Genomic DNA, 11,976 nt, shown 5'->3' on the forward strand with positions numbered 1-11,976 from the left:
CGCCTATGAGTGAGAACATGCGGTGTTTGATTTTCTGCTCTTGTGTCAGTTTGCTGAGAATGATGGTTTCCAGGTTCATCCATGTCCCTACAAAGGACATGAACTCATCGTTTTTGATGGCTGCACAATATTCCATGGTGTATATGTGCCACATTTTCCCTATCCAGTCTATCATCGATGGGCATTTGGGTTGGTTCCAGGTCTTTGCTATTGTAAACAGTTCAGCTCCCACTTATAAGTGAGAACATATAATGTTTGGTTGTCCATTCCTGAGTTACTACACTTAAAATAATAGTCTCCAACTCCATCCAGATTGCTTTCAATGCCATTATTTCACCCAGGAACTATTTTAAGTGATTTATATTGTTAAATAAAATGTATGGAAGGCGACTGTTTTGGACTGAGCTCCTGCATTAAGTTCCACCAGATAAGACCAAAACAGAATAGAGTCATTCCTGCTAGGTAGTCAAACTATACTTAGAAATGGGGCAGTTTTCAAAAAGAAAAAAGAAAAAACAAACCAAAAAAAATAAATAAAAACTTTAGGAGATTTGCAGCAATCAATCCAAAGAGCCCCAGTCAACCTGAAGCAGCATAAAAGAAGTCTGCCCCTCTACTTTGTAAAGAAAGTAACCTTTGTTTTTCTTTTTTTTTTTTTTTTTTTTGAGGAGAGTCTCACTCTGTCACCCAGGCTGGAGTGCAGTGGTGCAACTTTGGCTCACTGCAACCTCCGCCTCCCGGGTTCAAGCGATTCTCCTCCCTCAGCCTCATGAGTAGCTGAGATTACAAGCACTCGCCACCACACCCTGCTAATTTTTGTATTTTTAGTAGAGATGATGTTTCACCATGTTGGCCAGGCTGGTCTCAAACTCCTGACCTCAGGTGATCTGCCTGCCCTGGCCTCCCAAAGTGCTGAGATTACAAGTGTGAGCCACCACGCCTGGCCAGGAAATTACATTTGAAATGACCAATCTGCTATTGGTTCCTGATTTTTGTTTCCTTCAACCTTTTCTTCCCGGAAAGCCTGCCCCCTCTGCTCTGATCATCAGAGAGCTATTTTCAAGATGGTATACTTCTCATCTCATAAAAGTCAATTAGATCTTTAAATTCAATTTGTTGAGGCCAGGCGCAGTGGCTCATGCCTGTAATCCCAGCACTTTGGGAGGCTGAGGCAGGCACATCACTTGAGGTCAGGAGTTCAAGACCAGCCAGGCCAACATGGCAAAACCCCATCTCTACTAAAAATACAAAAATTAGCTGGGTGTGGTGGCATGTGCCTGTAATTCCAGATACTCGGGAGGGTGAGGCATGACAACTGCTTGAATCCAGGAGGTGTGCAATTAATTAGCTGAGATCATACCTTTGCACTCCAGTCTGGGCAACAGAGTGAGACTCTGTCTCAAAAATAAATAAATAAATTCAACTTGTTGAAATTTTGTTCTTGACAATATACAGTAATTCATTGAACCCTCACCAAGATCCCATTGTATTAGTTTGCTAGGGCTGCCACAACAAAGTACCACCAACAGTGGCTAAGACAACAGAAATTCATTGTTTCACAGTTTTGGAGGCTGAAAGTCTGCAATCAAGGTGCTGGCAGGGTTGGTTCCTTCTGAAGGCTGCAAGGGAAGGTTCTGTTCCAGGCTTCCTCCTTGGCTTATAGACAGCCCTCTCCTCCTGCATCTTTCTGCATAGTCATCCCTCTGTGCAAATACTGTTCTTCTCTTCACATGGTGTTCTTTTTATAAGGACACCAGTCATGTTGGACTAGGTGCCTACCTTACTCCAGTATTACCTCATCTTAACCAATTATATCTGCAGCACCCCTGTTTCCAAATAGGTCACATTCTGAGGATTGTGGCTCTAGCACGTGAATTTTGGGGGGACACAATTTACTCACAACACTCATAAGGAAATTTTATCCTCTCTCCTTATTTTACAGAGGTAGAAAGTGGGGTCTAGAGAAGTAACTTTCTAAGATCCAAGGGCTAAGAAGTGGCAAAGCTTGGATTCTAATGTAGGCAGTCTGACTCTAAGCCCACATGCTTATATTCTTTTCATTTCTATTTTTTTATTAACAAGGAGAATAATCAAAAACAAACACACAACAACCTTAAAACTGAAATAGCAGTAAGTCAGATGGCTGTTGCAGTTCACAGATGTACCTGGGGTACACGCTCCTTTGTTGTGAGGCAGGATGTAGGCACAGGACTGTGTATTTAGGTATATATGTGACCAAGAAGAATCAGAGAACTGGAAACCACTGGAGAACAGAAAGTATCCATAACTTTTCATCAGGCAATCCCAAAGCACTCTGCTCCTTTCCTTTTCTTTGCCTCTGTATCCTCTGTGGTTCCAGTTCCAGGTGAACTTGTGGCAATCCCAAATTGCTCCTTCCTCCTTCCTCTTTTTCAGTTTCTCATCATCTTCAGACTTTCTGGATATTGAAGAGACATTCAAACCAAATCTTTGAGCTCTTTTCTTCGGCTTATCCAAGTTAACCATAGGGTTTGTTTTTTTTTGTTTGTTTTTTTGTTTTTGTTTTTGTTTTGTTTTGTTTTTTTATCAGATGACAGACCTTTTGTGGGAACCGAGAAAATCCCAAACCAAGCCTGCCCAAGCAGCTTTCCTACTCTCCAGGCTCACAGGTACATTGAATCATTTGGCCCTTTTTTGCATTCCTTCAGTCTGTGCTATTTCGATGAAATTTTTACCACTTTCTTCTCTGCTGCCACATCAACAGTTTTTCCAGGGGGTTCTTCCTCTTGGACAGGGAGCTCTATAAACTTTGTCTCTTCTTCTTCTGTTTCATCTCCCAGTACATCTTCTTCTTTTGTCTCCTTTTCAACATGTTCTTCACAAGATACACCTGGAGTCTATTGATGAGATCTTGCTTTATTCCCTTGGTCTCAAAACCACAAGCAAGACGTTCTTGCCTTAGTTCGGTGAGCTTCAGCTTATGGAGCTCCACCATCTTGGTTACTATCTTGTTACCCATCTTGCAAGCTTATATTCTATAGCCTCTCGGGAAAGCAAGAGAACTACCTTAGAAATAATGGAATTCCAGTTTTGTTTTTGTTTTTATACATAGCCAGTCAAGAGATTGATGTGGGTTGGGAGAGCTGTGTCTGAGACTTCACTCTTGTGTGGAGAGCCTTAAAAATTACCTTCTACCCTCAAAAACCTAAAAAGAAAACTACCATTCAATTCAGCAATCCCATTGCTGGGTATATATCCAAAAGAAAGGAAATCAGAATCTGGAAGAGACATCTGTACTCCCATGTTTATTGCAGCACTATTCACAATAACCAAGATTTGGAAGTAACCTAAGTCTTCATCAACAGATGAATGGATAAAGAAAAGGTACACACACACACACACACACACACACACACACACACACGCCATAGAGTACTATTCAGCCATAAACAAGAATAAGAAAGACCCTGTCATTTGTAACAACATGCATGAAAATGGAGATCATGTTAATTAAGTAAACCAAGTGCAGAAAGACAAACAACATATTTTCGCTCATTTGTAGAAGCTAAAAAATTAAAACAATTGAACTCATGGACACAGAGAGTGGAACAATGGCTTCCAGAGGCAGGGAAGGGCAGCAAAGGGTAGGGGATGGGGATGGTTAATGGTTAATATTAATAGTTAGATAGAATGAGTAAGATCTAGTCTTTGGTCCACAATAGTGTGACTACAGTCAAAAATAATTTGTCTGACATTTAAAATAACTACATATAGAATTGGAATGTTCATAACACAAATGATAAATGTTTAAGATGATGGATAACCTCATCCTGATATGATTATTACACATTAGATGCCTGTATCAAAATATCTCATTTACCCCATAAATATATGCACCTACTATGTGCCCATAAAATTTTTAATTTTGAAAAATAGAAAATAAATTACCTTTTCAACTGTTAACAGATAAGGCTGGATTCAATAAGTTTTGCCCCAGAAGTCTACCCATATGTGTCTCGTTTATACCCCAAGACACTTCTTACTAGACTAGTTTCGTGTACTCTGTACAGGGCCAGGGTACACAGCAAATGGGATTAGAACTCCTGAAGCTTCAGCAGGTTGAGCCACTGGTGAATGAAGAGAAGGAGGCATTCACAGGTATGTAATCCCACGTCAAGGGCCTGGTATTGCAGCACAGCCAGTGGTGGTGATTTTGAGGCTTTCTCACATTTTCTGCATTTGGTAATTATTCATCTGGTACTGCAGTTTGACCGGGAGATCAAATGGGCCCTACCATTCAGCATCCTGTGCTTGCTGCCTCCCTAGGAAAGATCACTGCCCCTGAGTTCACATAGACCCTCCTCCAGCAAGTTGAGAAGCTGCTTACTGAGGGCTCTGCCTGCATGGTGAAGAAGGGAAAACCACTGGCCAGTGCAAGATCACACCACCATGGGGTCCTGTTGATCCCTCAGGCCCTGGGGCCACATCTGAGCACTTGCTCATGGGCCCAAAAGGAAGACCTTTGTGTCATGAGAATTTGCACAACCAGACCAATGGAAGTGTCTCACATTGACTTCAGGGCATCTCTCAGCCCCTAGCAAGTCACCATTCACTATTTGATTGCTTGAATCGCAAGTTTTCAGTGGAATATTAAGCGCTCTAGGGCTGGGAGACACCTCTGAGATCATCCAGTCTCTAAGAAGCAGTACAGGTTAGTGTGTGACAAAATCAAGGCCAGAGGCCACATCTTCTGATACCCCATTCAACACGCTATCCAGGAGGCCTGTGATGGAAAGATGCCTACTCTTAAAGGCTCCTCAGATGGTTTGTTTTATTTGCATGAAAACAAATTTTCCCATTGCATATGTCAATCTCTTTCTTTTGCTTTCTCTACTTGCTTCCTCATCTGTAAAATGAGACCATAAAGCCCATGAGTTTATATATGTAAAGCACTTGAAATTGTTATCAACACATAGAAAACAATAAATGGGATGCCGTTACTATTATTCATATTATTATTATAATCATTGTTAGTTTTCAAGAGCTGCGGTAACAAAGTAACACAAACCAGGTGGCTTGAAACAACACAGCTTTATTGTCTCACAGTTCTGGAGGCGGGAAGTCTGAAATCAAGCTGATAGCAGAGTTCTGCCCCCTTCAAAGCTCTACAGGCAATCCTTCCTTTCCCTCTTCCAGCTTCTGGTAGCCCCAGGAGTTCACTGAGGCTACCAGATAGCAGCATAATTTGTGGCAGCATAATTTCAGTCTCTTCCTCCATCTTCATGTGGTCATCTTCCCTCTGTGTCTGTATCTCTTCTTTTCTTACAAAGACTTCAGTTTTATTTAATTAAAGATCCACCCTACTCCAGTATGTTAACTAATTATAACTGCATCCACCCTATTTCCAAAGACAATCACATTTACAGGAACCGGGGGTTAGGACTTAAACATATTCTCTGAGGTCATCCAATTCAACCCATAGTACTCATTACCATTGTCAAATTACACATGTTGGAATGGACATTTCCATGTAGGGTAAGCTGTGTTCACTTCCTTCTTGTCATAGCCCTGGATAGAGCTGCCTCAGAGCTTGCCTGTACTCATTTCAATCAAAAATTGATTTAGATGCCAGGCTTACAGAAGTTTCAGATCTGCTAGATAGAAAAAAAAAAAAAGAGGGATTATAATTTGTGAAGAAATTGCAAAGGCAATACATTAATGCTGCTCTTTGGTTTTTATGAAGGAAGCTATAAGGAAAGTCAGAGTTCATCAGTAGGGCAGTTTCATTATAGCCATTTATTTCTGACTAGCAGTTTCTCAGTGTTCTGGGTTTACACATGTAATTCCTCCAGAAGTTTCCTCAGGGAAGAAAAGACAATAGAACTTGAATAAAATTATGACTGTGGCACTTCATGGATACATTATTCTAGTACTGGAACTCTCCAGGACAATTTGTCCTCACAGTGTATTCAGAAGAGAATAGAATAAGAAAAATGCACACATGTGTATACGTATGTAAATGTGATATATACATGTATCTATATATATAAATACACATACACATAGATATAAAAAGGATGAGTCCTTATCATAGCTCCCCAAAACGAGTCTATCATTCGTCATTGATAATATAAGCAGAGGTAGAAAACGTTTCCAGTAAATCCCAAGGGAGATGAGTAATTAAGAGAAATACTTTGATGGTGATTTGAAACCCCACTTTTCAATGTATTTCAAGCTCTTGCTAATTGATTCAAGTGTAGGTCATTTCCCCCATTTGCTCTCCATGTCACAAACATCTTAAATTATTGATTATTTCTGCGGCTACTACTAAAATCATGTCATACTGCCATATTTAAAAAATTATGGAGATTTTTTGTATTACCCTAATTTGCAAGCTTTGGGCTGTTCGTAATTTTTCTGTGAGTCATTTTGAAACCCAGGATGCTGCTCAGGAACTCAAATAACAGTGATTTTGTATGCTATTATTCAGCTCCTTCCACACAGAGAACAGGCTCTAATGTGCATCTAATTGAGTTAATATAATAAGTGCACTTTTCATGTGAGCAGTGCTCCAGTGGGTTGCTGCTTTCTTTTTGAACATGAATCACAGATTACAAAATCTATAAATAACAAAGCAAAATTTCTTACACATGTAAAGGAGGAAAGATACCTTGTCACATCTTATTTTGTATTCGAAATTCCTTTTCAGTGAAGGTAAGACATTTATTTCCTAAATTTTTGACTAGTAGGTGCCTCGGTACTTTCTTGGGGTCAGAAATAAGTGAACTAAAATGGATGACAAAGTGTCCCATACCAGTAGTGATAACGTGAACCAATTTTGAGTGTCATCCAAATGATGTTTTGAAAAGAGCACAGAGGAGTTCTCGTCAGAGCATTTCACATTGATTGTTTTTTTCTTTTACATTAATGGTTTGCTCATTCCTGAATCTTGCTTGCTTAAATTGAACAAGCCACAGTGACAGGCAAGAATGACTCTGTTCTCTCTCATCTTCTAAAATGGCCTCAGGCAAAATATCATCTTTTCCTCCTGTTTTCCTGATGAAATCAGACAGTTGGATGGCATCTGTTCAGGAAAGAGGGTGAGCATCAGGTCTCCAGTGGAAACTGGCCTCTGTGATTTGAATCTGTATTCACTAGGTATCTTGCAGGGCTCCAGGCAATTGCCAGGCTTTTCCCCATTCTCCTACTCATCACTTGAGCACCATGCCACTTTCGCCAAGCTTTAAAGTCCCTGGAACACCATTTGATTCATTAACCAACATTTATTAGACAACTGCTATGTGTCAGACACTGCTGTAGGTGATGGATACCCAAACATACTGTCCCTACACTCAAGGACAAAGTCTGATTATCTCTTAATCCCTGGGAGCCCCTAGAACACTTGAGTATTAGGCCCCTAACATCCCAGCAAGCCCATCTGGGTCCCATAGAACTAAAGAATCTGAAGATAATGAGTGTTTACTCCAATTTCTACCTCCCAATTTGAATTTGTGTGTTCAAGGGAAAGACTCCAAGGAGGGGTGGGAGTGGAAACTGACATTGCTCTGTGCTTCCTGTACGTAGTTGGCAACTGGCCTTATCTCTAGGCACTGTAACTTCTAGGGATGGCTGGTGCTATTTTGAACCTGAGCTCTTTCTTTTGCTCTATAAACTTAAATCTCAGCTGTGTCATCAACAACTGGAGAGAGGAGTAGGAACTCTGACTTCTATTTTTTTGGAATCTGCATATTGTATTTTATACCAGTAGCGTCTATAAACCTGCTCTTGAGAGGCATACAAATGTATACTACTGATTCATCATCAAGCTCATCCTCAGTGTGAATGCACAGATTGGTGTTAGCAGCAACAACTCAGAAGGAGGCTCTCTCTTTCTTCCTAAATGGCTCTAATAAACACCAGCCTATCAAATCCCAGGCTTCTCTTTCACACACTCAGCATATCCTGCTCATGTGTGTGGGAGCTGTAATTACTTCTGGGGTAATTCAAAAATCCTGAATCAACTGAACACTAAACACAGGAATAGGTGCACAGTACAAACTCCTAAGATATTTGGAGTTGAAACCGAATGTTCTATGAGAAATCTCAGTGAATCTTTCTGAAATTCAGTCACTGTAAGCATGACTTGCCTGAGGCCCCCTCTAAAACACATTCCATCTCTGGTTTCCTCTCTCTTCCTCCACACATTGCCCTGGAGGGTACAGGCATGCTTGGGTTGATGCCCAATCCTGAATGACTTGGGGAGTTTACTTTCCTGGTAACATTCCCCAGCTGCCATTTAGAAATAAAAGAAAACAAATACGTGGGGCCAGGAGGCAAGGAGCCAGCCAAGAGTCAGTCCTGCACATTCAGACTCTAGGGTCAGGTAAATTTGGATTCAAATTCAGGCTCTCTCACTTGCCAGTTTTGTACTTGGTGGAAATTATGGAATTTCCTTAATGTTCATATCCTGATCCATGACTAATGATGGTGCTTCTCTCATGGTTTACTGTGAGGATTAAATAATGGCATTAGTGGGAAGTCTTTAGCAGAGAGCCTAAGAGGGAGCACAAGCTCAAAATAAATGTTGCCCAAAAGCATTCTTCTGAGATGCTCTTTTTATATGCTTTCTGGGATCCATCCTGGTCTTTATGCCTCTTTGCAGCTGCTAGAATCCCTCTTCTTGAGGATTTCCTCTGCTTGGCTGCCTCTGCCACTTCTCTTTCTCACCCATTGCACCACATCAAAGATGCAGACTCTGATATATACCCTAGCTTAAAGCTCTACCTCCCAGGAATGGGTGCTCCCAACCAATAGTCTCCCTGACCCCAGATCACTCTCCATCAAGCTCCTCCTAGCTTGTTCAAGGTATTTTGTAGCCTGAATGGGGTTAACACAATAAAGAATAATTTTGCTTGGTTACAATTTATAAGTGTGTCTTGATTTTATAGGTATCACAAGTTATAACCATAAGCTTTATGTTTGTTCTTATTTGAATAATACCACGATAAAAATAACTCAAGTGCATGCTGCAATAGTTTCTTCTAAAGGGTCTGTGTGTTTTGTAAGTTGAAAAAGATGGGTTTAAAAGAGTAGAGTTACAGCATTTCAAACCTTGTTTATGAAATGTATAGCATGCTAACGTTTACTGTATGATATGTATATAAATGCCTTATTTGATTATACATGTTTTAAGCATAAATACAATTGTATTTATATATTTCTACAGCGCCTACTACTGAGTTTTCCCTGTTGCATGTCCTCAGTAAATATTCTAATCATGCAGCAAATAGTTACTGAGTATCTGCCAGGCTAGAAGCAATCTACAAGGCTTTGTAATGAACACAAAGATGAGAAGGACACAGGGCTGTTCTGGGAAGAAAAGTGATAGGTAACCAGCCAGCTACCATAAGGGGAGGGTGATTGGCGTGGTCGGAGATAAAAATTAAATGCTGGAGGTTCAGAAAGGGAGTATGTGCTTCTGGTTAAAAGACCTCCCTCATGGAGGAGGTGGCTACATTTGAGCTGAGATTTGAAGGAGATGTAAGATCTGTACATGCCGAGACTGTGCAGGAAGGCTTTGTAGACAGATGTGACAGCTTGATCAAAGACCGGGACGCACAGAATACAAACAGAACGTGGCCAGGAATCTGATTGGTGGTAGGTGTGCTAAGTAGGAGAGCAAGCCATGAAAGCAGATTGGACCAAATCCTAAAGAGCTTGGCTGCAGGCTGTGAGGAGTTGTTCATGGAAAATTTTTGATCAAGTGAGCAACACAGACGAATTATTCTGGTACATCCCATTTTCAAAGAGTAAAAAACAAATATCCTGATGAAATGTAATCTAGAATCACAAAGTTTTGAAGGCTGTGATAAAATTGGAAGAGTGGAGGATTTTCTGGAATCTACTGCAAAGGCCAGAGTGGGCATTTCTCAGGAGTTTCATGGCACTTAGAGCTGAAACCATACATTAGGCCCTTAGCTGCCCTCATCAGCATGATGTTTGCTGCTTAGGTCAATCAAGTTAGGCGACTTATGAGGCAGCGAGAGCCTCAAGACCCACACTCACTGATGGAACAAGTAGATATTTCTCAAAGATGACTAAGACTCTGTTTAGTCTCCTCCTATTACCCAGAAGTCTCTTTAAAGGAGTCTCTTTAAAGGAGACTTCTGGGTAATAGGAAGAAGAAGATAATCACTCTGATAATGTTGTTCTTGAAAGCTTGTGTCCAAGGCAAAAGACCCATGAGCGTGGAGCCTGCTGAGTGAGGGGGAAGAGATTGAATTTAGAGATACCATTGAGGAGGCCAATTCAGTCCCCTATGAGAGGCATAGTAAGGAACTTAATGTGAGGGCCATGGAGCAGCATGGAAAAAAGGGAAGATGGGAGTTTAAAGTGTAGACTTAAAACAAACAGGGCTCATCACATCATTGGATATTAGATGGGTGAGAAAGAGAAGTTCAACATGACCTTCACATCTTGTGTGTTTAGAGATGGTGATGCCATTACTCTGTCAGTAAGAGCATGTTGGGGAATGGGGGAAGTTGATGATCCTGGAATATTTGAGGTATCATTGTGACCAGATTATAGGTATCTTCATTCAGTGGTTTGCCCAAGGGAAGGGAGTATGTGACATTCACCTGGGTAGTTCCAGCACCCAGCACAAAGCTGATACTGAGAAATTTCTCAATAGATATCAAAGAACTTAACTGTTGACTTGAACTGCCCAGCACACAGATACACCAGTCTGATGCTAAGGAAAGCAGTTGATCCGTTGAGAGGTGAACGTTCAGGAGAAAGAGCATAGAGCAAAGAGGCAGAGGACAGCACCTTATATTGAAGTAGCAACACTGAATATGGGGGAAGGAAGAAAAACCCATGAAGGAAACTGAAATGGACTCCTGCAAAGGAGAAAAGAACTGAGAAAAATGCAGGGTCCAGACATATCGAGAAGAAAAACTTTAAGAACAAGGGTTAGAGGATACTTTTTAAACAGGAGACCAAAACCACTAGCTGTTAAGGAAAAGATGGAACAATTTAATTAATGTTAACATTTTCTGTCCTTCAAAAGTAACCATTAAGATAGTGAAACGGAAAGCCACAGATTGGAGAGGATATTGACGACACAGGTAACTGACACTGAACATATTGGAGACTCGATAAGAACCACTACAAATAAATAAGAAAACAAAAAGCAGTACAAAGGATAAATAGGCAAGAGACTTGAAAAGGTACTTTATAAATAAACGATATCCAAATGTCCAAAACGTGTGAATGGATCTCAACAAACAATCATTGGAAAGCAAATTTGAAATATTATACATCTCCCTTTATGGCTAAAATTAATCAGACTGATTACGCCAAGTTTTGGTGAGGAGTTAGAACTGTAGAGACTGATATACTGCTGGTGGGAGTATAAATGAAGACAAACAACACTCTGGAGAACTGTGTGGCATTGTTTACTAAAGTATTGGATAACGCAATCTATTCCTCTCTTAGGCATGTCTCCGGAAGAAATGTGTGCCCACACATCAAAAGACATACACAAGAATGTTCAGAGTAGCACTATTCATCCTACCTCCATCTGGAAATAACAAAAATGGCCATCAACAGTGGAATGGATAAATAAATTGTGGTATATTGTGTGGAACACTATAAGAGCAATAAAAATAACGAAACTTCATCTAAGTGCAGGAAAACAAATCTCACAAGCATAACATTGACTGAAAGAAGCCATATCCAAAATATTATTATAACCAAATAGAATATACTGTTTGGGGCCCAGTGTGGTGGTTCACGCCTGTAATCCCAGCACTTTGGAAGGCCGATGTGGGTGGATCACCTGAGGTCAGGAGTTTGAGAACCCGCCTGGCCAACATGGTGAAATGCTATCTCTACTAAAAATACAAAAAATTAGCTGGGCATGGTTGCAGGTGCCCATAATCCCAGCTACTTGGGAGGCCAAGGCAGGAGAGTCATTTGAACCCAGGAGGTGGAGGT

The 11,976-nt window shown here is 40.7% G+C and overlaps 1 pseudogene; it reads right to left on the bottom strand.

The window, feature by feature from the left end:
• Positions 1-1,846: 1,846 nt before the first annotated feature.
• On the bottom strand, positions 1,847-2,998 carry LOC116537667 (annotated as a pseudogene).
• Positions 2,999-11,976: the final 8,978 nt, after the last annotated feature.

Source organism: Sapajus apella, unplaced genomic scaffold (assembly GCF_009761245.1).
Source record: "Sapajus apella isolate SASKATOON/1434 unplaced genomic scaffold, GSC_monkey_1.0 scaffold4, whole genome shotgun sequence".
NCBI lineage: Eukaryota > Metazoa > Chordata > Mammalia > Primates > Cebidae > Sapajus > Sapajus apella.